Source organism: Triturus cristatus, chromosome 7, assembly GCF_964204655.1.
Source record: "Triturus cristatus chromosome 7, aTriCri1.1, whole genome shotgun sequence".
Classification (NCBI taxonomy): domain Eukaryota; kingdom Metazoa; phylum Chordata; class Amphibia; order Caudata; family Salamandridae; genus Triturus; species Triturus cristatus.
Genome location: NC_140590.1, coordinates 721233679 through 721261397, shown reverse-complemented (window position 1 = coordinate 721261397; position 27719 = coordinate 721233679). Strand labels below are relative to the sequence as shown.

The 27719-nt window shown below is 46.9% G+C and overlaps 1 long non-coding RNA gene across 1 annotated transcript in view; it reads right to left on the bottom strand.

Moving 5' to 3' along the window:
* The window catches only part of LOC146810419 (uncharacterized), a 91461-nt gene extending 74548 nt beyond the window's left edge, over nt 1–16913 (bottom strand). Inside the window, exons 1-2 of the long non-coding RNA XR_014965687.1 lie at nt 16854–16913; nt 9290–9380 (exon numbers count right to left, since the gene is read on the bottom strand). This is a non-coding gene — a long non-coding RNA (uncharacterized LOC146810419). The remainder of the gene's footprint in view (nt 1–9289; nt 9381–16853) is intronic.
* Between the last annotated feature and the right edge of the window lie 10806 nt (nt 16914–27719).

Here is a 27719-nt window from a genome sequence, read left to right as displayed (position 1 = left end):
ACTGTAAGGAGAGACTTACTGAGCCCAGGTGTCATTGGAGGTGTGTACAATTTCAATCATCCCTTTGCAGATGCAGAGCAGTAAGTTGGGTAATAAGGTATTACGAACCACGGATCATAACCACTCTGCCTCTGAAACGGAGATTGAAGTTTGACAAAATATAAATGATAGGAAAGAAATGGCAAGCACCTCCAATGTTACCTGTGGCTCCGTATTAAGAGAGGTTTCCCAACACATTCCTGCTCTTGTAGCAAGTGCAATGCCTTCAATTTCCAATTTACATAGAATAATTCAGAAAAGAAAACAGGAAAGTAAACCCCAACGTGTTACACCCCAGTCTTTTTCTGACGTCTCCATTCCTCTGTTGTGTGCAGATTTAGATTCCGTATATAGGTTTCCCGATTTATGCCCTTATATAGGTACAATTCACATTGCCCTTATTTGGAAATGGAAATCTGGCCCTTATTTACACATTGTCCGTACAAACCACATACAGGCATGGCCACCTACATCCGTCCATCCACGTCACAACGGATTCTTCGAAAACCAGACCCTTAAGCCTTCCCTCAATTCCCTCAGCTTGAATATTGATTTCTCCAAGAACTCATTAAGTATGCATGAACATCTATTCCTTAGGGGTTCATTCATGACGTTCCTCTGCCCGACTTTTACGTCAATACTGGCATTCCTAGACACCTTCAAGGTATAAATATACCAGCACTTGCCCTGGCAAATTGCGATTCCCGGAGGATTCGATCCAACCCAGACTACGCGGTTCACCACAGCAAGTTCGGAAGGAGATCGAGTTCCAGCCTGATGCACTGACCTGACGCTGCCATCCTCCTCGCAGAGAATCCAGCTCCAGTGCTCTCTGACTTCACTTGCGGGGGGTTAGACTATCGAGTCCAGAAAAGAGATTCCAACCTCTCGTATTCTAAGGTATGGAGCTAACTCGAACTTAGAGAAACTTTTGGCAACTCTTGCCTAAACTAAAATATAGCTAGCTATACTTTAGAAATGGCACCTACTTCAAACCTTGTACTGTACTTAGGTTAGGTACACTGGGGTAGAACAATTTAGAAGCATCAGATGAGTTTCACATTTTAGCTTATGTTATTTATGTATGTATTTTGATTATTATATGTCATAGCTACAAACCATGCTATTGCAGTATTATTTTATCTTACTGCTAACCTCGTACATATTGTACTTCGTAGTCTGTCTTACGATTGTAGCAATTCATATCTCTTGCATGAGAAATAAGACTGTTCAATAAACCCTTTTATTGAAACGCCCGTCTCTCTATTTCTGTGCAACTCTGTAGAAACGAAGCATGCATGATTGACTGAGTGAAACTGTTATCTATTGTTTCCACGATTCTGTTCCGATTCTAAAAGGAAACAAAGTTGTCATGTTTATGCGGTTGTCAGAGACTAATCCCTTCTTGTATGTTCGAGAAGTTTCTAGTGACCTCTGAGTTAGCTGGCACAGACAAGTAATTAAGTTTAATATACTCGATAGAGACATACTGACCTTAGTCCTATGTCAAATCTATAGTGTATGTTATTTCAATGTGCAGAGCCTATCAGGGATATAGGAACTACACTACACCTCCTGAACTTTCAATAACCGTCACTAACGAACCTTTTCTTTTACATGATAACAAAAACCCTCTTAAAAGGATCCTTATCTTTAGTACACCACTTAATCTTACTAAATTAGAGAAAAGTGATATTTGGATGATGGATGGGACTTTTAAAGCCACGCCCCATCCATTCTCTCAAATATACACTATTCATGCATACATTAATAATACTGTAGTACTCTTAGTGTACAGTTTACTGCCAGATAAGCATACTTCAACGTACACTGAATTTTTGTCAGTGGTTAAATCCAAAACTATGAACATAAGTCCAAGAAAAGTACTAATTGATTTTGAATTACTGATGATTAATACAATAACCAAATTGTACATGGATACCCAAATTCAAGGATGTTTTTTCCACTTTTCACAGGCGTTTTGGCGTAAAATCCAAAAAACATCCTTACTTGAAGAATTTTTTTCTGACAGTAAATTGCAATTTGAACTTAAGAAACTAACAGCCCTTTGTTTTGTTCCTCCAGACTGTGTGGATGAGTACTACACATCTATTACTGATTCGGACTATTATTCAGAAAATGAAGAAAAATTGGCACCACTTTTAAATTATTTTGAAGACACATGGATTGGTCATCTAAGCAGGTCTGGTCGCAGGAGGAAGCCATGTGGAGTGGTGGAACTGCTACCGTACGTGTTTAGAGGGAGGAGCAAAAACAAATAATGTCATTGAGGGTTGGCATAACTCCTTCAACAAATCAATTAGAAGACCGCATCCTAACTTTTATCATTTTTGGGAAATTTTGAGGAAGGAGCAAAGTTTCGAAGAGATGAGAATTTCTCAAGCATTAACAGGTAGCCTGAATCCACGAGTTTCAGAAAGAACAAAGGAAATGTCTGAGAGACTATTGGGTATTCTTCAACAGTTTTCGTTGATGGTGGCTTCAGACTACCTTGATAATCTTACTCATATCCTCCATTATTGATACGTACTACCTTATTAAATATGTTTCTTCCCTGTTTTTTTCTACATAACTAACTTTTTTGATTGGCATTTTTCAAAATTAATATTTAAAATTATTTAGGAGGTCGGGTCACCTTACCTTTTGGAGTCTTCTTTTTTTTTTTTTCTCATATTTTTGAATCATCCAACTTGATAATCCACTTTTTGACCCATTCCATTTTCTGTTAATCCTTTTTTGCCATTCGCGTTCTATTTTGTAGACTAAAAGGACACATTTTTACAGATTTTTTTATTGCAAAACCCCATAAAATTGGCTGCAATCCTTTAATCTGGAAAGTTCCCTAAAAAACACAACCCAAAAAAAAATCCCGAAACATTCTTTTCTTAAAAAAAAAAACAGCAAATAATCCAGTGTGGCAAGCCAATCTTGAAGCAAATGTCAAAGATATTCCTATTCCATCCATAAAATCCAGCGTTGCAATCCAGTCTTGAAGCGAATGTCTATTAAATTACTTACAAAAAAATAATAAATTTGATTTCAAAACCATCTCCAAAATTTTAAAAAAGGAATGTTTTCTTATCCATCAAAATTCTTTTTTTAAATTTTTTTTTCAAAAGATTAGTCATGGATTTTTGAAAAGCATTCCTATTAATCCACCTGTAACGTGATAATCCTTTGCGAAATGCATATACAAAAATGATTTGTAAGACAAACTATTTTTAATAATACATTTCAAATTAAATAGTGCAATTAAAAATACACCCGACCTCTGCATTTTTCTTGCTACATGTGTAGGAATCTTTTTGGATAAACCTTTTCTTAATTTTTTTATGGGTCTCTACTTACAGTAAACATTACATCCAATGAGTCTTCCAAATTTGCCTTCATCCTGTTGCAGATCCAGCTTGTGTACCGATAAAAATACATTCTACATTGTATTTGTATACCCTTTGCAAAAGCTAAATATAAAATATTTTTACTTATTAAAGATGTTTCTTTCAATGAAAATTACACAAATAAACAATTCTTAAAGGAAATGTTTCTTTTTTTTCAACATATTGATTATTGTTTTTTCTGAAATAAATTTAAATCACTGATTGCTTGAGTCTCGCCAAAAAACAATGCTTGTTCTCCATTTATAAATCCATCAAATTAAACATTACTTCATTTAATATTAAAAAAAATTCCTGTTCGTGAATCCACTAACTATCATGGATACCATGTCAAACTATAAAACTCTCTACCATATATTCATTCCTCCATTTCTTTTTCTTTTCACTTTAATTGTGTTGCTGGCCATTCTGTTTCTTTTCATGAGAAGCGGGCAGAGTTAAATGTTTACTATACCTTGTTCAAAAGAAGTCATAAAAAAGACGTGATTTCTTTAATTCTCTAACACCACATGAAATGACACATATTACGGATCATTTTTTTTTTCTTTTTTTTTTAAATGTACTCAAGTTCTTGCATTTTTAATTTCATACAGATTAAGGTGCACATGCATCAAAAATCAGTAAAGCGATTCCTTATTAGCGACAAATAAGGAATCGCAAATAAGGAATCGTCTTTCGGGATGCATGTACAGATTCGGTAACTTTTAGCGATTCGGTAAAAATCGCTAAAAAAGTCAGAACACACGATTGCAAATCCTTAAAATGAAAAATTTGCTACTACCGAATTCGGTATTAGCGGTTTTGGTAATAGTGAAGTCGGAAATAGCGAATTCGCAAAAAACTGGTCGCTCCAGAAGCAGGCTGATGACATCACAACCAGGAAGTCATCCAGCCCAGGCTTCATTCAGTGCCCTGAGGAGCTCAGAGGAGGAGGCAGAGGACTGAAGCTGACCTGAGAGACATCACCCTCACAACTCAGCTACACTACACCTAGCCAGGATGGACAACAATGCTGCAAAGACAACTGCCACGCCCAGGAAGAGGAAGAGAAAGTTCTCTGATAGGGAACTGGAACACCTGATAGAGGGGGTGAGCAGCAACCATGACAAACTTTTTGGAAAGTTATCCCTGAAGGTGCCAGAAGCTGAGAAGCGCAAAATATGGCTGATCATCAAGGAAAAGATAAATGCTGTGGGAGTCACGCACCGCAGCATTGACGAGCTGAAAAAAAGGTGGTACGACCTCAGGAAACATGCCAAGGAGTGCATAGCAGAAAGGGTGAAGGAAGCAGCAGGCACAGGAGGGGGGGCATCCAAAGTCCCCGCCAACACAGCCCTGGAGGACCTTGTTGAGGGGACTATTGATCCTGAGGCAATTGTGGGAGTCACCCAAATGGACACTTCCGGCGCAACAACCACACAATAAGGTAAGATGCATGCCTGCGCTAATACGCTGCATATTGTATACCCATGCACATCCCCCCAGGCTAATCACAGTGTGCAGGAAGAAGTTCATTACACATATACCCTCACATACAAATTGCATCATGGGAGTTGTAGTCATGTTAGCCAAGTGTGCATGGATAATCACCAATGCGCAAGAAATGACACCAGCAGTACATGTCCGGCAGTGTGTTTAAATATGTAATTTATTATGTGAAAAGTAGGCTAAATTATAAACAGATAGAGTAACAAAATTTAAAATTACAATGCACTGTTTCACACACAGATGGATCTCCGGTGGACTCAGATGACAGCGAGCGCCTCATCATTTCGGAGACACCGGCAGAGACAGATAGAGATACTCTGCTGGACCCTCAATCCACACCACCACCACCAACACCACCACCACCAAAACACAGGGCACATGTCCCCGCACTGCAGGTAATGGAAACAGAGCCGAGCCCAGCACCCACAAGAGTTCCCAGCCAGACACGTGTTCCTCCACCAGCTCCAACACCAGCACGTGGCCGAGTCAGACAGCGGCGCAGGTCCATGAGCAGTATTGCGGCGGAATCAGAACAGGCTCCAAATGTCTATGGTGGGGTAGAGTCGCAGATGCTACATGTTCAGCGCCTGCAGGGGAGACATATGGGCACAATAAACCTGCAGATCTCCAAACTGCCCAAAAACATGAGCACGATGACAGACTGTGTGCGTGACCTAACCACAGTTGTAGCAGAGGGGAATCAGAGCCTACAGGAGCTCACCCATGCCGTCCTAGCAGGACAGCGCAGTAAGCGCAGGAGGCATCGTCAGAGCTTGCTTCGTTCTTCTGCGAATACTAGGGCCATCACCAAGCTCTGCAACAGCACTGCTGTCTTGTCACGCCGCTCTGTGTCACTGCAGATAGACCTAGAACATTTCTGCGGGGATATTGTGAAGGCCTTAGGCCAAGTGACCACTACTGTGGAACATCTACAGTCTGGGACATTGAGTGCCAGCAACTTGGAAGGGGAGGAGGGTAGTGAGGAGGCATCGAGCATGAGCAGCGTGTCTGTGCCGAAGACCAGTAGCAGGAGGCACAGTTCACGCAGCTCACCAGCCACAGGCACACATCGTGGTGACGTAGAGGAGCCATGCAACAGGAGGCTGGGGGTACATGGCAAGAGGCGCTAGACATGCAGTTCCGCCTATTTGTCCATGGTGGTGTAACCATGGTCCACTTAAATATTGTGATTGCACTTCCGTGCTGTTAACGGTTATATTTCATTTCACAAAGTATTCAATCACCGTTGTGTCTCCTAAATATGAATATTTACTTTTACATGTGCTCATGTGAATAAAACATTTGCACTCAACAATATTTTGTGATGACTCATTCTTACCTGGCTCTGAAGTGATGTTGTGTGATGTATGTCCGCCTCCTCTGACCTTCAGCTGTGTTTGGCACGTGTGACTGTAGGTGTTGTGCGGGTGGTTGGTCATCTCGATCATTGTCATTTCCATCCATCACAATTGGTATCCCCCTTCTGGTTGCAATGTTGTGCAGCATGGCACATACTGCTACAATCCTGCAGCAGGTCTCGGGGTTATATTGCAATGCACCACCAGTCTTATGTAAGATCCTGAGGTGACTTTTCAGGATCCAGAATGTTCCCTCAACCACATTTCTGGTGCTAATATGTGCCGCGTTGTAGCGCTGCTCCTGTGGTGTTGCTGGGTTGAGGTAGGGGGTGAGGATATATTCCCGCAAGGCGTACGCACTGTCACCTACTGGGTGGGAAGCAAAGGCTTAGCGGCAGTAATGCAATTACATATGTGATAACGATGTAATAAATAGGTATATGGATGTACCAAGTAGGTGTACCTCTCCGAATTCACCGTTGAGCAGACGCCTGTAGATGCCACTGTGTCGGAATATATATGAGTCGTGTGTGCTCCCTGGAAATTGTGCCACTATGTCCGTAATTATGTGCTTGGTATTGCACATGACCTGCACTTTGATCGAGTGATAGGACTTCCTGTTACGGAAGATGTACTCATTGGCTGAGTGGGGACAGATGGGGACATGAGTGCAGTCAATGCATCCTATGAAATGGAGTAATTGGGCCACCTGGTAGAAGTCCTGTTTGGTCTGGTTCAACTTCTGTGGGGTTGTGGGGAAGGTGATGTGGGTATGTATCATTGTCATTGTCAGCATGGCATCAATGAATGTATGAAAGAAGCGTGAAAGTGCGCTTTGTGAGATGCCTCCCGCTACCGCTACGACCCCCTGGAAACTTCCAGACGCCAGTAGGTGCAGGCTGCATAGGACCTGGACGTGCGCAGGAATGGCATTGGTCCTACGGGTCTGGTGCTGCAGTAGTGGTTCCAAGTCAGCAATTAGGCGCATTATCATGGCACGATTCAGACGGTACGTGTCATATACTTCATCCTCATTTTGGTCCAGCAATGTAATGCGCACTCTGAATACCCTGTCCTGGATCCTCCTCCTGTGCTGTGCTGCTGCATTTATTCTCATCCTCCTTGCAAGCACGTAGAGGGCTGCCATTTTGAAAAAATTACGGGGTCTCCAGTGCCATTTTTGAAGTGTTTCAGATTGTTTACACCTGTGAAAAAAGATTTTTTTTATTTTTTGTGTTTCATCAACTTTACCTCCTGGTTGAGATTCCCCTTATTCTGCTCATGCTAAATAGCGATTTTGATGGTTTTCGGTATTTGTGAATTTTGATACATTCCTTTGCGATTCTTTATTTGCTAATCGCTATTGGCTAGCGCAATTGTTGTTTTCGCTATTTTCGATTAGCTAATTTGCGATTTGGTAATTTACTGGGGTATTTTTTACGATTATGTAGATTTTTCGCTATTGGGGTTGATGCATTGGAATATGTTGTTTGGCACTCGCTAACGGCCTATTTTACTGATTCGCAAATTTATCGTGGACAATTGTGCTTGATGCATTGGCCAGATAGTTCCTAGTGTCGCTCATCCAACAAATACGCATCCAAAGTAAAATATGACAAGACAGTAGCAGCTAAAAATGAAGCAAATTAAATACATTTTCAACTTTTTTTTTGCATTTCAATTCTTTTTATTCTTTAAAATAAGTAATTTGTAAATACTCAAATGATGGCGCTGCATTCATTTCCTAACCATGACAACCTTCTTGTTTTCGTGTTTAACCAAACCAACATCTAAAGATTCTCAATAATCATACTGCATCTACTAAACTCACAAATGAAGCCCAATATCCAGACGTAATCTCTTTCTCTCACAATTAATTCATTTTGATTCATAATTTTAATTATTTTGGGGTTGATTCCGATCCGGGTCGGAAAGCACTCAGACCGAGTCGGATCCGGAGTGTTTTTCCGACCGAGCCGGACCCCTACAGTCCGACCGAGCGAGTATGATGCGCATGTATACTGTCGGACTCGGTTAGGTCGGACTCCTATAGAAGTCAATGGGAGCCAGTTGTACGACGCGTACATGCGCTCCCATTGACTGAATGGGTATGTCTCAAACAAGTGTGTCCCTTACAGTGGGTACGCGTCAGTGCCATCTGCACCGTACATGCCTGTGTTGGGGAGACCCATAGGTCTCCCTCTGTGTGCGAGTCGTATGGCTGCGCGTGTCGGGGGGTCCGACGCGGACCCCCGAAGTCCTACTCCGGGAGCTTTTGCGAGCCGGACACTCCGGCTCGCACAGGCTGTCCGACGTGTGCATCGTACTGGCTCGGTAGTGAGTCGCATCCATTGCACGCCACGGTTAGCTTACGACCGAGACGTACGGAGCGGTTCGGACCCGGAAACGACTCGGTCGGTGAATTTCATGTAGCTCGCGTAAGGCTCGTAGTTTTTCCGGCCGGATCGCGTTCGGTGCCCTTCCGACCCGGATCGGAATCGGCACCTTTGTATATTTACGGCGATAATTCCTTTTTTTTCAATAACCATAATTTAATGCCAATGTCACTTATTAATATAATTCCCAACCAAGGTGTATAGAGTTCAATCATTAACTGTTTAAAAAAACCTTTTTTTATCTCTAGATTCCATTTTCATTACTTTGAGTAACTTATTTAAACTAATCAGAGATTATACGCTAACACATGGTTCTACATATTATTTCTTCAGAAATATTCCTCAATGTGATCCATGAACCAAATATTTTTACAATCATTTTTTAATAAAATTCAATACTATCATCTTAAATATCTTCCCTGATACATCCAAGAAATACAGTTCTGCTACTTTGCCCCTCGAACCTGCTTATGTGGTAACCAATTTTTTTTGCATTTTGTTTTTACTAAATTATCCGTAAATCACTTTATCTAACATCTTTTAAATGTAATTAGCTAATTTAGATTTTAATTATTACTTAAAATGTTCTTACCTGCTCCGCGTTGTATTAATCTTCTACACCTCTCGCCTTCGATCCTCCGTTTTACGTCTAAACGCAATTGCGTCATGGTTTACTTCTACCGCTAAAATTGAAAAAGGACTAAATTAACCATTGTAATCCTTTCCAAACCGTGATTAATCAATGCATGTCAATATTGTATTTACATTTTTTTATTCTTTAGTTACTATTTTTATTTTTTTAAACAAATCATACATTTTTTTCACATATTTTTTAATTATCGTCATTTCTTTTTTTAAAACAGTAAATATCGTTTATATTTTAATAAATATACTTATACTCATACTTTTTAAATGATATTTGTCATTTATTTGATTAGAATAATCTTCTTACCTGTTAGTCAATCTTCCGTATTACGTTTTTATTAACCCTGGGCGTAGTGGGCGTAGTGGGGCTACGTGGAGCATCACGTAGTGTGGCCAAATCTACGCACACTCGCGCACTCTGCGTAGCCCCACTACGCGACGCCCGCCTCCCGCCCGCCCTCATTTTAAAATAACTTAAAGTATTTAAAAGTAAGAAAATGCCTTACCTGAGGTGCGGCGTCCCGGTGCTCCCTCTTCCTGGTTCAGCGGCAACTTCTTCCTCACAAATGTGCATGCTTACTTTTAAATACTTTGTTATTTTAAAATGAGGGCGGACGGGAGGCGGGTGGTGGGCAGCTCTGCTCCGCCGTGGCGTGTGCGTAGTGCTGCCTGCTACGCCTACTTAGTGGACCACGAAGCAGGCAGCACTACGTACACTCCGCGGGCGCAGCGGAGCACTACGCCCACCCTTAGTTTTTATGCTTATGCGTCACGGATTTGTTCTATCACTAAAATCAAAAAAAGACTAAGTATCCCATTGAAATCTATTGAAAGCCGTGGGAAATCAATGTAAGTCAATACATACATTACATTTTTAGTTATTATTTTTTAAATTTTATTTAGTTACTATTTTTTTACAAAAGTACGATAATACATATATTAAATTCATTTTTTGAAATTAAAATTTCGCAATACTATTTAAAAATAGTAATCATGTATGTAATTGAATTGCGTATATTTAAAGCTGTTGTTGCGCGAGACCTTGTGGACGTGCTCCATTGCAAGCTTCCAACCCTGTCCTGAAGTCTCCTGCCCAAGGTTGTCTCCCACCACTCACGCCCACGTGGAAGGTCATCCGTGACCATTTCTAGCGCTGATTTATAGAGTCACACAACCAGCTTGCGCCCATGGCCAAAAGTCAACAGTAGCTGTAGGAACTCATGAGTTCGGGGTTCTCTCTGGCCACCAACCCACAGACTCCACATGGCCGCATCCACTACCCCAGATGTGAGAAACTGAGCACCCGGGAGGCCATTCTCCTTCATCAAGAAGTCCAGTGTTTGCAGAGTGCCCTCCTCATTTCAGTCCCCCACAGTTTCTATGCCAATCCCAAGCCATTGTTCCAATCTGCACTCTATGAAGTATCCCACCCTGAAGTGGGAAGTCTCACCAGCGGGATTGCCTTGGCATAAAGCATCGGATGGTGCAATCTTGTCACCAAAGCCCTGCCACAAGGTCCTGAGTGTCTCTACCCGCTAGCCACCTGGCCAACCACTGCAACTGTGCCAAAATGTAACGTTGCCCATAAGACCCTGCAGTCGCATAACATGCTATGTAGATTGCAAAGTAAAATAATGCGTATAAATAGCATTTGCGAAGTAAAAGCATGCTATGTAGCAGCATGCGTAGTAATGGTAATCGCGGACTAAGAAATGCATATTAAAAACACATCGAAGTAATGCCCGCGTAGTAATTTATTTATTTAAACTTCTAGAGAGCACAGCTACCCGCAATGGGTTTCCCGGCGCTGAGGGACAGACAGGAGAAGAAAAAAAACAAAAAAGTGTCAAGCTGATTTTACTGAACCACAAATTACTGCTGGAAGAGCCAAGTTTTAAGTCCCTTGCGAAAACGAAGAAGATTGGTTTCTGTTTTTAGGTCACAGGAAGAACATTCCATAATCTAGGACCTAAGTAGGCAAAGGAGCGGCCCCCCATCTTTACTAGTCTAAATCTGGGAACAGAAAAGTCCCCATGCAATGATGATCTCAAAGTACGATTGGGTTTATAAGCATGAATAAGGTCATGAAGATATTTTGGGGCTGAGGCATGTTTAATTTTAAAGATGTAACACCGGGCTTTAAATTTAATTCTGTTAGAGATCTTAAGCCAGTGAAGGTCTCGGAGTGCAGTGGAAGCGGAAGTTCTCCTAGGAACATTACAGAGCAGGCGGGCAGCAGCGTTTTGCACAACCTGAAGTTTTTTCTAGTTGTTAGGTCGGCTCCAAGGTATAGGACGTTGCCATAGTCCAGGCGGGAAACGACCAACGCCTGGACTACCGTTCTTTGTGTGGGAGGGGGCAACATCCACAAAATCTTCTGAAGCCATCTCAAGGTGGCAAAACAGATAGAGGCTACCTTTACAGCCTGCTGTCTCATTGTAAGTTTCTCATCAATGATGAACCCAAGATTGCGAACTGCAGTTACAGGTTGCGGAATTGGTCCCATATCATCTGGCCAATGGTGGGGGCCCCAGAGATCCTTGTTCTTACCTAGTATTACTACCTCGGTTTTATCACCGTTGAGCTTCAAAAAGTTTCTCTTCATCCATTTAGAGACACGGATCAGACCTTCTTTCAGAGCAGAGGTGTTATTACACTCTTTGTTGGAAAGAGAAAAAATGATCTGAGAGTCATCGGCGTAGGAAAATAATGTGAGGCCAGCTTCCTCCACAATGGTAGCTAAAGGTCTTATGTAAATGTTGAATAGTAAGGGGCTGAGTATCGACCCCTGGGGAACACCATATGCCGAAGGATAGGTTGTAGAAGAGGCAGAGGCAGAAAACACCTGAAAAGTGCGATCTTTTAAAAAGGAAGCTATCCAGGCTAGCGCCATACCCTCTACTCCCAGGGACCGGAGAGTCGCGAGGAGGATGGAATGAGACACAGTGTTGAACGCCGCACTAAGATCAAGAAGGATCAAGGCTGATGTTTCTCCGCGATCGACACTGTGACGCAGACTCTCGGTGACTCCTAGGAGGGTGGTTTCAGTTGAGTGATGCGCTCTAAAGCCGGATTGGGACGAATGTAAAAAGCCTGAGCGCTCCACGAAAAGTGTCAATTGTGTGTTTATATGCCTTTCTAAAATTTTTGATAGAGTGGGGAGCAATGAGATTGGTCTGAAATTAGATAAATTGGTAATATCCGCTCCAGCCTTTTTTAATAGCGGAATTATCATTGCATGCTTCCACTCCTGAGGGACATATGACTCAAGTAATGAAGAGTTAAGAAGTTGCATTAGCACTTGACGTGGGCTGAGATAAAGTAATTTTAGAATCTTAGCGGGTACCGGATCCTGCGGGGAGCCAGATTTGATGCTATTTAAGCAGTGGGAGAAAGAGGCATCGTCAAAAGGGAGCCAGTTTGCAAGTTTCATCCCTAAAAGGAGAGAAGGGTCCGGCGTGGAAGTAGGGTCAGACAGAGAGGTATCAAAAGATGTAGAAGTACTTAGTGAATCGTAGATGCGCTCTACTTTAGATATGGTGTGTTACCCTTTTTTTGAGGCAAAATCCTTTTTGGTATTTACAGGGCACACAAATATCAATTTGCGTGGCTTTTAAGGAAAAAATCATGCAAGCTAGCGCATTGCGTTGCCTTGCGTCACTTTGCATCAGGTAGGTGTTCAATGAGTAGCGCATAGGTGTCCCTGAGCATCCATCCAGGGATTTTGACAGAAACCCCTATTTATATACGGCCATATTAAGAAAGATTTTACATTTGTGTTGCGTTACTTTTTTGACACAACCTCAGAAAATCATTTTGGGTATCCACAAAGCAATGCAAATTTCAATTGTGTGGCTTTGAAGACAAAATAATGCAACGCATCGCATTGCGCTTCCTTGCATTACTTTCCATCAGGCAGGCGTTTCATGGGTGGTGCATGGGCATTCCCGTGCATCCACCCATTTGTTCTGCAGCACACAAACAAAGCAGAAAAAGCCTCAAAAGATAGTTTTTGTGCAGGAAGGTAGTCCTTTCTTCACAAAAACTATCCTGGCCATAACTCAGACACCTTTGCACAACGAAGCAAGGGTGCCTGCATTGGCGCAAGGCAGCCCTAAGTGCGCCAGTAGATGAAGAGAGCAGAACTGTAACATTTCTTTGAAGCGATGGCACAGTTCTGCTCCCTTCAGGTGTTGCAATGCAGCACATCAACTTTTCTTGCTGTGCTTGATTGCACCAATTCTTTCTCACCAAGAAGATAGCAAATCTACACCCATAGAATTACTCCTTGAATGGATGTGAATTTACTACGTTTTAGAATCCACAAACATTGACAGCAGTAGGCTTGGAAATCTACACCAGTTTCAGGTTTCCAAGCATACTACTGGGAGTCAAACAACCAAAAGGTGATGGGACGACTGCTTTTAAAGAGTCTTAACCACCGGTACTGCCTTGGGGGTGGCATTCCAAACCATTGTTTTTTGCCCACTGTGCCAATCTAGACAGAAGGCCTGATTTAGGATTTAGCAGGCGGAATAAAGGTAGACAGGGCGACAGAGGACTTTACTACCTTTTCTCTGTGGCAAAATTTAAAGATTACCACCAGCCTGGCCGACATTTCTATATATTGTCAGGAACCGACTTCATGGCGGTTCCTGTCACTGTATGAAATGTTTAAAGAATGCTCTCCATCAAACATTAAGGCTGGCCATCAAACTTTTCCCAAGTTTTTTATTTTGCAAAAACAAACTCCATAAGCAGGAGTTTGTTTTTGAAGAAAAAAATATCAATGAACCCCATGCCAGTTTTCTCCCACTGTGTCAATTTTTTTTTACTGTTCCTAACCACCAGGATATACTTGGCAATGATGGTCAATTACAAAAGAAATGTGTCTGACTGGCCACTCCATATAGGGCGGCCGATCGGATGGCTTACTTCCAATGGCACCAACTCTGTTGGACCGCCAAAGTAAGCCTTGCACTAACAGAGTATATTTTACTCTCGGTGGGGCAGATCTATATTGGAGATGCGCCACTTTTACGCCACCGTTGCGTCACTTTTGTGACACAGCGGCGGTGTAAACCCTGCGCCACGTTGCGCCATATTTACATCGTGATGCATCTATGGAGATGCGTCACGATGTAAAGCCCTGCGCCACGTAAAACCTGCGTCAGGTTTCACGTTGGCGTGTCGACAGAGGGGGGGGGCGTTCCGTCGCAGGAACGCCCCTGAAAAGTGACTCAGTCAAATCTATAAGATTTGACTGAGTCACTTTCCCAACGCTGATGCGCCAAAACCCTGCGCCTGCTTGAAGCAGGCGTAAGGCTTGACGCACCATGTTAGGGATAGGGTAGGTTAGAACAGTGCTGGAGTTGCGTCGCGCTTGCGACGCAACTGAAGCACTGCGCCAACCTTACGCCATCGGATGCGTCACGCATCTGTTTATTCCTGCGCCATGATGCGCCGCATTGTAAATGCGGTGCATCATGTGTGGCGCAAGGGTAAACTTGCGTGACGCATCATTCCTGGCGCATCCTTGCTGATTTGCAGGGATGCGCCAGGAAACATAAATCTGCCCCGTAGTACTTAAAAATTGCGATCCCCGACTCAGGATTTGGCGGGCAGAGACCTTGAGTTTGGCGGACAAGGTACTCTGTCGCTGTTTCAGCAGAGAATCAGTCTGCCAAACTCTGAATCAGCCCATGAGGCCCCCCTAATGTAAACAGCACTGAGCCTGCCCCTTATGGGAACAGTCCATACCGAACCTTAGTCTCCTCACCTATTCACCCTGTCCCACTGTTATTTGAGTTGGGGAAATTTCAGATACCACCCTTCCCCCGCCCCCTCGAATCTCGCTGACTAAGCCACGCCCCTGAATACAGGCGATTCGATCTGATTTGATCTCAAGAAGAGCACATCTAAATAGGTAGGAAATGTTGCCCAGAACATGTTTCTGTCATTTAGTTTGGCTACGACCAGGCTCAATACGCTTTTATTGCCAATCTTTTTCAATAAAGTATGTACTGTCATGTTCCCTCCAAGGGTCCATTTCGTTTTTGATATTTCACAGGGGTATTTAACTGCGTTCTTGGACTAGGAGCTCTCTGCCACCAGGCACTAACTTCCGAAACAAGTCCATCTAGTCGCAGGGTCGACGGTCGCGTCTCCAGGGCCAGGTAACAGCGTTTCAATCAGTCTGTGCAAAGAGAAGTCACCGTCTCCGCGGTGCTGGGCAAACACCAGGGGCCTCTCGCGGTCTGGACTGGGCACACTCTAATCTTGTCAGTGTTAGGGGCCCTTCGTTCTTTAAGGCAGGAACATGTCTTCCCTCAGACTCCAGTTGAACGGAGTTGTTTTTGCTTTTCTGTAGCGCGGACTGTCATAATCTTGTTTCTCTCACTGCCGAGGCATGCAGGGCGGAAGTAGTGATCTAAAGGTGAGTCGGACGACTCCCCAAGAGGCAGCAACTGACCTCGAAAAGCCTTGCAAGGCCGGGCACACACACGGGCCGGTTCATCAAGACTCGGTACAGCGTTGCATCAGTTTGTGGCAGCGCAAAGTCCTGGTAACGTGGGGGCAGATTTATGAGCCCCTTGCGCCACTTTTGCGTCACTTTTCCCATGTTAAAAGTGACGCAAAAGTGGCGCAAGGGGCTCATAAATATGCCCCGTGTATTCTTTCCAGCCCAGAGTTGTTACTAAGGTAGCACAAATACTGCTTTGCGCCACACCGAGTGAAGGGGCCTGCACTGGTTGATACTTGGGCGTGCCAGTGCCACCACCCATGGCTTTTGATGCAAAGCCAGACTGTCAGACTGGGCTTGGGGTCAAAGAATAAAGCCTATTGGAAGCCATCATTGCATGTGTGCTGCACTGTACAGCACACCTCTGATGTGTGAAATGTAACAAAAAGTCTCTAATCACAGAGCTGTGTACTGGAAGGGTATACTTCCAGTACAAACAAACCCCATGCTAGACATCGCCTTCGGTGAAAGGGTGTGTGTGGTGCATTGCAGCCTATTTGTGAACGAGTGCAGGGGGAGAAAGCATTGGCGGGGCTGTTCAGCAGCAGCAATTTTTAGCTTTCACTGAAGTGGCGGCTCACCATAAAGATCATTACGGCCACGCCCCGCCATTATTGAAGAGGCCCGTACCCGCCCCCATCACAAACAAAGAAAAGTATGTTGCTGTATATGCAAGTGGCGTAACTTTAAGCAAACTCCGTAAAGTTACTCTATTTGCTGAAGTGATCTGCAGTCAGCAACCAGCATGTGGCTGGGCATGCAAGGGAATCGTTCAAACCAGCCCATAAAATATCACAAAAGCGTGGTAAACTCCCTGAGACAAAGGGGAAGGGAAATGAACGGCTTGCAAAAAAATCTCAATGGGTGTTTACTGAAACAGCCCAGTGTGATATCGTCACCTCCAGACCAGCCTTGACCTGTTGACAGCGATGGCTTTGGAAACGGAGGCGGGGTGAGGGAGGGGGTAGTTAGAAAGAAAAAAAAGTACCTTATTGTCGCGATCGCCAGCCGCCGCCTCTCCTCCTCCGATCAGGAATAGGAAGCAGACAGCCGCCCAGAAGCCCCTGACCAATCACAGCGCTGCTAAAGCAGCGTTGTAATTGGTCTGAGCACTGCGGTCCGGCGCTCTGACGTGGCCTGGGAGGCAAAACATGTTCTCCACCCATGCTGTAGTCCTACCTGTGTGGAGAACATGCAAGGTGTGCATGAGGCATTGGCCCGTCTTGTGCACGTAAATGCAGTAGGAACCACTCCTCCTATCTCTCCCAGGCAAGCCCTGTCCCGCCCCAACCTCTCACTTCTCCAAAATGAAAGAACCTGGGGGCATATCAACAAGGGCTTTATCTCTGCTTTTTTGGCTTTAAAAGCCAAAAAAGGAGAGATAAAACTAGCGCCCTATCAACAACAGGGTGCTAACATGCAAATTTGCATGTTAGCACCCTTTTACTCTACGCTTCCCCTTGCATCTCTAATGAGATACAAAGGGGGCGTTCCAGAGTAAAGTAATAGGAGAAATGTCGCTAAGCGACATTTCTCCTATTATCAAGAATGTCGCTAACCCTGTTAGAGACAAAAAAAGCAGCGCTAACCACGGTTAACGCTGCTTTTTTACGTCTGGTATTTCTCAGACTTAGCCATGATATCCTATGGAAGGAGGATATCATGGCTAAATTTGCCTGTCCCTATCAACAAGGTAACGTGAGATTATCGCTGGGTTTCCAGCGATAATCTCACGTTAGCCTGTTAGCGTGAGGATTTTTATCGCTATTGAGATAAGCGTTGCTAATAGCACGCTATCTCAGCGATAAAAATTCACGCTAGCCGGCGATAATTATCCTAGCGCTAAGTGCGCTTAGAGATAATTATCGCCTGTTGTTGTTGATATGCCCCCTGTTATGCTCTTGTTACATTTCTTAACTTTACTCTTCCTTTGAACACCATATCCTGCTTAAGATGTTTGTATTTCTGCTAGTGTTTAAAGTAATTTCCTCCATAAACAACTATACAAATTCTTCCTGTGAATTCAAAATGTATAATATCACACTAGGCACATTCCGACCTGGCCGCTTACTACATTTCCACACATTGCTCAGTCATGGTTAGTAGATTACATTCACAGTGCTGGCATGCACATTTGTGCAACAGGCTCTCACTAGTGCAATTTTCACCAGCATTTCATTTTCAGAACACTTCTATGAATTGGCAAAAGGATTTGTTATTTTAATTTTCATTAAAACAGATGATCAGTGTGATCAATATTGTGCTGTTCCCCTGCAGAGGGCATTCCACCTGTGATCTTGTCCTCTTTAAATAGTTTCATCTGGCTATCTCAAGAGAGGTTTCCAGGGAGTCACTGTAGCACCCAGAGAATGCCGCTGATGCCTTGAAGCGCAATGATTGCTGGGCACACAAAAGACACACTTTTGAACTGTGAGGGCAGTTGGCCAGAGGAAGACATAAGGCACAATACATGCATTAAGACCTTGCTAATAGCTTATTAATGCCCTTTCAGACTCTCTCTATTGTTAACCCCATGTGCAATATGTGCTGAAAATTGTACCATTTGCATTATTTTTTCTCAAACATTTTCTCTGGGGAAAGAACCCCCCGAAATCCTCCAGGTGAAGTGGGACTCGCTATGCCTCATTCCTTTGGTTGAACATGTGATATGTGTTTACGCCCGCCATTTTTAGGTCTCGCCTGAGCCAGTGCTTTAGCGCTGCTCTGGCGAGAGTTTTAGTAAGTGGGATTTGGAAGTGCAAACTAGTGGCTTTTCAGGCCTCCAGCTACAGTGCATGTGCGCCGGGCGTGCGCACCATTTGGCAGCCTGCGTGATCCCTTTCGTGAGCCGCGCGGCCACTGAGAACATCAAAGCGGCCGCGAAAGTGCACACCATTTGCCAGCCTGCGTGCCTCTCTCTCCTTAGTGTGTGTGACGTGCCCCTTATCCCACTTCCTGCTTGTTTCTGTTCTTGTCCCGATTTTGTATTACTCATGCAACTTGTCCCGAATTTTGTATTTCTCATGCACCGTGTTAGGAGATCACTGGGTAAACAAGCAGCATTTCCTAATTCTGCTGGCTACCCCATTCCAAGAAGAAGTTCGCAGAAGAGGCTGCGATCCTGACATGGCTTTACGAGTTTCTTTTTTTCAGTGATATACACTCCCTACCTGTTCATCCTTTGGATTTCACGATACAGGATGCGGCGAAGCGCACATTTTTTTCTTTGTCCTTATGCTTTCCACGCAAGCGCTCGTGTTTTCTTTCACTTGTTTGTCTCCTCCCACCTGTCTAATCCTGTTGCTTCTATTCCTTTGCAGATCGGCTTTATTATACACCTCCTTAACAGCCTTCGCGACGTTGATGTTCCATTTTGTAACTTTGCTCATGGTGTCCCATTATTGAAAAAAAGTTGATATAGAAATGTAGCAAGGATTTTAAAATGACGCTCCACAAGACACGTTGTTTATCAAGCCAGGCGCCACCCACATTTCCTCTTATGTTTTTACTTTAACTTTCATTTAATTTTCACTCTCCCAGCTCCCTAGCCATGCCCCTCTCATTTAAACATAATTGCAAGCTTCTGGCCAGTGAGTCACAACAGATCACACTACAGCTCAAGCACACAACAAGCATTGGCATAGCCAATAGGTCTCGCCTTTGGAACCAAGTGTTTAGCCATGCAACAGTTAGGTGCCGATTACGATCCTGTAAAAAAATTCCCCGTACGACTCGTATCCGGTCTTTTTACCGTACGAATCGTACAAGTGCCGTACAAACTGCCAACTACGATTCGCATGGGAAAAAGTCCATACGAATCGCATTGGGAATTATTCCCCACACGTCCTCGGGTCGGAAAATGTGTCCGACACGTCCTCGGACGATTTACCGTACAAATGTGAAAAGTGAAGTCCGACCGCGGAAGTACGATCCATCCCGTGCGTCCGATGTTACAACCGGATGGAAAAAACACCGTCCGCACTGAACTCCCATAGCAACCATGGAGACATGTGCCCGCATACGCGCCCAACACTCCCCCCAGCCCTCCTATGTACGAGTCGAATCCCCACCCGTGTATGTACACCCGTGTATGTACAGCCGTGTATGTACGAGACGTACCCCCACCCGTGAATGTACACCCGTGTATGTACACCCGTGTATGTACACCCATGTATGTACGAGACGTACCCTCACCCGCGTATGCATGGAGCGTACCCCCACCCCAACCGTGTATGTACGACCCCTACCCCCACCCCAACCGTGTATGTACGACCCGTACACACACACGCGTATGTACGACCCCTACCCCCACCCCAACTGTGCATGTACGACCCGTACCCTCACCCGCGTATGTATGGAGCGTACCCCCACCCCAACCATGTATGTACGACCCCTACCCCCACCCCAACCGTGCATGTACGACCCGTACCCTCACCCGCGTATGTATGGAGTGTACCCCCACCCCAACCGTGTATGTACGACCCGTACCCCCACCCGCGTATGTATGGAGCGTACCCCCACCCCAACCGTGTATGTATGGACCGTACCCCCACCCCAACCGTGCATGTATGACCCGTACCCTCACCCGCGTATGTATGGACCGTACCCCCACCCCAACCGTGTATGTACGGACCGTACCCCCATCCCAACCGTGTATGTACGGACCGTACCCCCACCCCAACCATGTATGTACGACCCGTACCCTCACCCGCGTATGTATGGAGCGTACCCCCACCCCAACCGTGCATGTCCGTATGGAGCGTACCCCCACCCCAACAGTGTATGTACGGCCCGTACCCTCACCCGCGTATGTATGGAGCGTACCCCCACCCCAACCGTGTATGTACGACCCGTACCCTCACCCCAACCGTGCATGTACGACCCCTACCCCCACCCCAACTGTGTATGTACGACCCGTACCCTCACCCGCGTATGTACGACCCCCTACCCCCACCCCAACTGTGTATGTACGACCCGTACCCTCACCCGCGTATGTATGGAGCGTACCCCCACCCCAACCGTGTATGTACGACCCCTACCCCCACCCCAACCGTGCATGTACGACCCCTACCCCCACCCCAACCATGTATGTACGACCCGTACCCTCACCTGCGTATGTACGACCCCCTACCCCCACCCCATCGTGTATGTACGACCCGTACCCTCACCCGCGTATGTATGGACCGTACCCCCACCCCAACCGTGTATGTACGGACCGTACCCCCACCCCAACCGTGTATGTACGGACCGTACCCCCACCCCAACCGTGTATGTACGACCCGTACCCTCACCAGCGTATGTATGGAGCGTACCCCCACCCATGTATGTACGGCCCCTACCCCCACCCCAACCGTGCATGTACGACCCCTACCCCCACCCCAACCGTGTATGTACGACCCGTACCCTCACCCGCATATGTACGACCCCCTACCCCCACCCCAACCGTGTATGTACGACCCGTACCCTCACCCGCGTATGTATGGAGCGTACCCCCACCCCAACCGTGTATGTACGACCCCTACCCCCACCCCAACCGTGCATGTACGACCCCTACCCCAACCGTGTATGTACGACCCGTACCCTCACCCGCGTATGCATGAATCCTTACCCACACCCCAACCGTGTATGTACGACCCGTACCCTCACCCGCGTATGTATGGACCGTACCCCCACCCCAACCGTGTATGTACGGACCGTACCCCCACCCCAACCATGTATGTACGGACCGTACCCCCACCCCAACGTGTATGTACGGATCGTACCCCCACCCCAACCGTGTATGTACGACCCGTACCCTCACCCGCGTATGTATGGAGCGTACCCCCACCCCAACATTCTAAGTACGGAGCGCACCCCAGGCCCCAACACCAGCACCTTCACACAACATCGCGCATGTACGAGTCGTACCAAGCCAGACACAAGGACAGCACTGTACAACAAAATTGCCGAAGTACACACCGTACACACTCTAAAAACGCACGTACACAACCAGGACAAAGCACAACAACACAAGAATACACTATTCGAATGGCACAAAGCCACAAAACATGTCCAACAAGCACAAATACAACACATTCACTGACCTGCAACTGCCAAAATCCCAAGCAGAGGCCCAAAACACAACCACTCCTTATAACACACCCACCCAAAGTTCAAACACAGCCACACCCACCAATGGACCAATAAAAAGGGCCCACAGACACAAACCATGAGCCTTTGCAACAGACTCACTGCTGCCAGACCCCACAGACAACCTACAGCACCATACTTGAACCTTTACTACACCTTACACTTGCACACCTTCACACACCCACCTTCACAAACACCCCCTCATCACATTCACACACACACCCAAACAACCACACCCACACACCCACAACCATCCACACCCACACCCCCCACAACCATCCACACCCACACCCCTCACCATGCTCACTAACAAGAATCCAAAGATCACTAGCCGAGAGTTGGAGGTCCTTGTCGACGAAATCTCAGAGTCGAGCCATACTTCTTTGGAACATTGGTCAGACAGACCAGCATTTCCGAAAAAACAGCCATGTGGCAGAGGATTGTCGATGCTGTCAATGCTGTTGCGTCCACCAGAAGGACCAGGCATGAATGCCAAGCCAGGTGGTACGATCTGCGGAGGAGGGTCCAAGCCAAAATGACCGACGACCACAACCAGGCCAACATCACTGGAGGAGGGCCGCCCCGCAGACCCGTACAATACCATCCCTGGGAGGAGAGGGTGATGGCCATACTGCCGGTGGTGTCAGTGGACGGATTAGAAGGACTCCGAGACCCGGGTGAGTACACAAACAACTCACCTCACATGGAGGGAACGTCATCCACAACCAAAATCACAATCAGTCACGCAACCACCCCAAGCTATCGCATGACTCAACCACACTCCATGAACACGCACATGCCACTAGCGCCACCATGCCCCATGCACCCAGCTGGACAATGCCAAGTCACAGGCCACAGAAAACACCAACACAAGACACGGTAATCCGGATGCGGGAGTGTGGGCCCCAAAAATCACATAGTGCAACTCAGAAGCAGACAACAATGCCCTCTGCCCATATGGCCTAGGTCACAGCCAGACAAACAGTGTGTCCCCACACAGGAAAGACTTGCCAGCAAATGGCGGACGCCTTGCATGAAGACATGGGGGTGAAGGCACGTTTTTGCACATGACAGCAGCTAATGAACAGCCAACACTGTGAAAGAGTGGCAGCACACACCACCACAGCAGCAGCGCAGACACAGACACTACACCCAATGGGTGCCTGGAGACCAGAAGCAAACTCACATCAACAAGCCAAGGGCCATTCAAAGATCTGCAAAAAGTGTGTGCCCAGGAAGCTGGGCTGAGGTGACAGAGGGTGACACACAGAGGGAGGGAGAGGGGGAGAGAGAGGGAGGGAGACACAGGGAGACGGACAGAGGGAGGAGGCTGACACAGGGAGGGAGGGAGAGGGGGACAGAGAGGGAGTGAGAAAGGGACACACAGGGAGACCAATTCAGCCTTGTGGGGTGTGGGAATGTCTGCTCGTCAGCAGGTGGACTGCGTGCATGTAGACAAGGGTGGCCAGTGCCTGAATCCCCCTCTCTTCTCCATGGCAAAACACAGCGCCATGTCTCAACCTGTGCACGAGCACAACGCCAGCTACCTGCATTATATAAGTGTGTGGAACAACTCCATGTGCCCACGTACAGTGAAACACTGAAGGCACCAATACATGGCTCGCCAAACCTGCTTACTCCACTGCTGACTGCAGTCACAATTGACGCAGCAAGTAAGACTGTGCCACACATAGGTAAAGTCTCAAAAGCTGTGGCCAAGGGACATACCCATGCACAAGTGCACTGTGAGTGGAATGCAAGACATATCCAAATTCCCAGAGGAAATGTGCCAACTTAGAAACGAATGAAACATGGATGTTGCATGGAACAAAATTAACATTGTCTCTCTCACACACAGGTCAACGTTGTGGATCACCCCCCAACACTGGGGGGGAAGACTTACAGGACCCGGCTCTGCGGGATGACGGACCCACCGGCAGCGACGACTCTCACCACTCTGTGGACGACCCCGACCAACCTGGCCCCTCTGGTGTCCAACCACCTGCAGCACCTGCGCCAGGTACAACTGGGCCAACCACCACCCCCACTCCTGCCACATCCCAGGAGACACCCAGGATCCCTGCCCCACCACCACGACGCAGCCAGGCTGACCAGGAGGAACACGGTGTACCGGGCACCCAGGAGGAGGCAGGCGACAACGCAAATGCCACCCCTCAGGGGTCCCGGAGACCCGATGTGCCCACAAGGGCAGGCCAGGTGCAAGTGGGCAGGGGTGGTGGGAGTGGAGGACGGCAGAGGCGCGAGCCTGACCAGTTGGCTGCGGAACCGGTATATTCCCATGTCAGAAACATCCTGGACACATACCGGCAGGACACCACGGGCATGGCCCAGGTTGTGTCCATCCTCAAGGAGATCAAGACCCAGCAGGCCCAGCAACATGCGGAGCAACATGCCTGTCTACTGCGACACCAAGGGCGGATGGAGGACAGACAGGCTGAGCTCGTGACGAAGTTCACGGGAATTCACAGTACACTCCGTCGGATAGCCAACAACATGGGCAACCCTCCCTGTGCCACCAGGCGTAGAACATCACCACCCACAGGGAGGGATCAGGAGGAGGAGGAGGAGACATCCGACGGAGCATCCCAAACATCGTCACGGCCTGCTTCTGAGGGTTCCCGCAGGAGGGCGGGTCGTCCACAGAAAAGACCGTGAGGGTCGGCGCAACAGCACCATCTCCCAGGACACCTGGCCTGGCACCTGGCCCACTGGACCAACAGCAGCACATCAGCAAAAGACATTCTCTGCCACATGGACTTGCTGGTCACTGTCTGACCAATGTTGACACAGACTGTGGCATGGACTCTGAGGATTTCCAATGGCAAGGACACCAACTCCCCTAGTGAACTTTGGATTCCACACACCCGGAAAGCCCCTCATGTCATACCCCCCCCCCCCACGTACCCCAACAAAAATAAAAAGTTACACGATAAAGAGATGATGCCTACATTTTGCATTATTACCTTACATGTGTCTTGTTAAGTCTAACCATGCCTGAGTTCTCATATGACTTCAACCATCCACACCCTGGGGCCTGAGTCTGGCACAGGACACACATGGGTCACATTGTATTAGGCAAGACAGACATGTAGCACCATACACACCCGTGATGGGCCCAACCAGCTGAGGGGGTGGCCGCACAACCGTGCCGACAGACATATTGAGTACAGCGACAGCCATGCGAAGAGGTCAGGGATCATGTGGAGTGTCCTGGGGGGCACCCAGGTATGTGTGGACAGGTGGCAGAACCATGTCCTGCAAGCTTGAGTCAGGTGGATGCAGAGAATGGTGGCCTGGCCAACGTTGGATGCATGGGGATGGCACATGTCACAATACCCACACAGACATGGACATCATGCACAATACACAGTCTAATCCCACACAAACAGCTTGCATCTTGCTACTCAACACATAGACACATAGACACATAGCCACTATCACGGAAAACCATGCCAGACATGCCGTATGCACCGTGGCAACATACCAGCATTGACTGAGAATAGGCACCTTGGAGGCATAGGGACACCTTTATTATTCATGTATTCGGGAATGCAGAGGCAACTCGGAGTACACATAAACAGGTCATGTGGAGTAACATGTGGGTCCAAAACTGGAACCCCCCTTCTGCAGCACAAATGCGTGATAGCCATGGAACTGGCACACAAGTGTTGGCTAACAGCTAAACACCCCCTGCTGCTCGCGGAGAGGCTGCCATACACCATTGATCCTCTGATGTGGGAGTCCCACACTATGTCAAGCCAATGCAAACCGTATGTGTCTGAGGGCAGTGTCACACACATTGATGCCATCATCACAATCCACTATCCCATCACAGATGTCTGTCAACAAGTCTGACCATCTATTCAGGTGTACCCAGCTACATGTAATGTGTCCCATGGTGATGTGACATGTCTGCAGAGGAACCAAACATCGACAGGGGCAGTGTGCACACATAGTAAACAACTGCCACACCCAATACACCCCTGATGCATCCCTTACCCTAAGGAGACTTCCAAACTTGTCCGTGCGTGTAACGCTGAGTCAGCACACAATGACGTGTCCATGAGGAATAGCAGTGCCACAACAATGCAACCAGCAGACGGCATGCGCAAGTACCTGGGGATGAGAGACACACAAGAAGTCAGCCACAAAAAGCACAGCCACTTGCATGTGCATGTACTCGACACATGTAAGGATGACAACATGCTAGGTCACAATTCTGACTGGGGAAATACACTCATCACTGGCACCATTACTCCAGTGACACATCCACACACACCTCTGACTCACGTGGCATACATGCAGATGGACACACACATTGCAACACATGCCACACGGGGACCAATGCGTGCACACTCAGACACTGGTACTCACCACTAAGCAAAGAAGTTGCGTATGAGCCGACTCCGGATGTCCTCTTGCGGCTCCACATCCTCCACATCACTAGCCCCATTGCCAAGCCCTTCGTCCTCCACGGGTGGATGGTCCTGATCATCTTGATCCAGGATGAGTGGCACAGCTTTCTCAACTGCCATGTTGTGCAGCATGCAGCAGACCATGAAGATTTTGCAGACCTTCGCCGGGGCATATGGGAGGGCGCCGCCGGTCTTGTGGAGGCATCTGAATCGGCTCTTCAGGAGGCCAAATGTCCTCTCTATCACTCGCCTTGTCCGGCCATGGGCGGTGTTGTAGCGGAGCTGGGCCGGCGTGAATGGGTTGCGGAGAGGTGTGATCAGCCATGGCATGTTGGGATAGCCAGCGTCCCCTACATGGAAACCACATGGACATAAGTAGGACAGGAGAAGCAGTCGTGCTGGAAGTCTACACAAAATACAGGACAGACAGAGTGTACCCACCAACAACACATGCTCGTTTGTTGCGCAGCTGCGTCATCATTTCAGGCACCCTGCTACGCCTCATGATGTAGTCATCGTGTGCTGATCCTGGAAAACGAGCACAGACATGTGAAATCACCATGTTGGACAGACACACCACAAGGGCATTGATGGAGTGGTAGTGTTTGCGATTCCTGTACGCTACCTCCTGTGCCTGTGGTGGTACCAAAGCCACATGTGTCCCATCTATGGACCCAATGACATGGGGCATCCCTCCCAGGGCATAGAATCCACGCTTGACCCCAGTCAACAGTTCAGGAGAAGGGAAATGGATGAACTCATCCAGGTGAAGCAACATGGCCTCTAAGAAATCATGCAGCACACGGCTGAACATGCTCTGGGACATGCCACCAACATGAGCTATGGTATATTGAAAGGTACCCGTGGCAAGAAAATGTAGGGCTGCCATTACCTTCAGCTTGGGTGTCAGTGCCGTAGGATACCTGTGCAGCGGTTGCAGGTGTGGTGCCAGCCGTGCCGTCAACTCCTCAATCAACGGTTGGGGGAAGCGGTAGCGCCGGATACAGTAATTCTCCCGCATGTCAGCCAAGTCCAGAATTGGTCGGGGAAGAGGCGGCGCTCTGCAGTAATTTGGAAGTGACAAGGAAGAGTGAGTGCACTACAACAACAATTTGTTTGTACTGAGCACATGTTAATCTGTCAATACACATATGCTACATACGGAGTCAGGTATGTGCCACATGCCGTGGACACGTATGGCTGCCAGGTGACAGTCCTACCAAGACCCAGCTACACATGGAGATTGTGAACCTCCACATGCCATGGCATGGGATTAGCTGTGTCCCAGT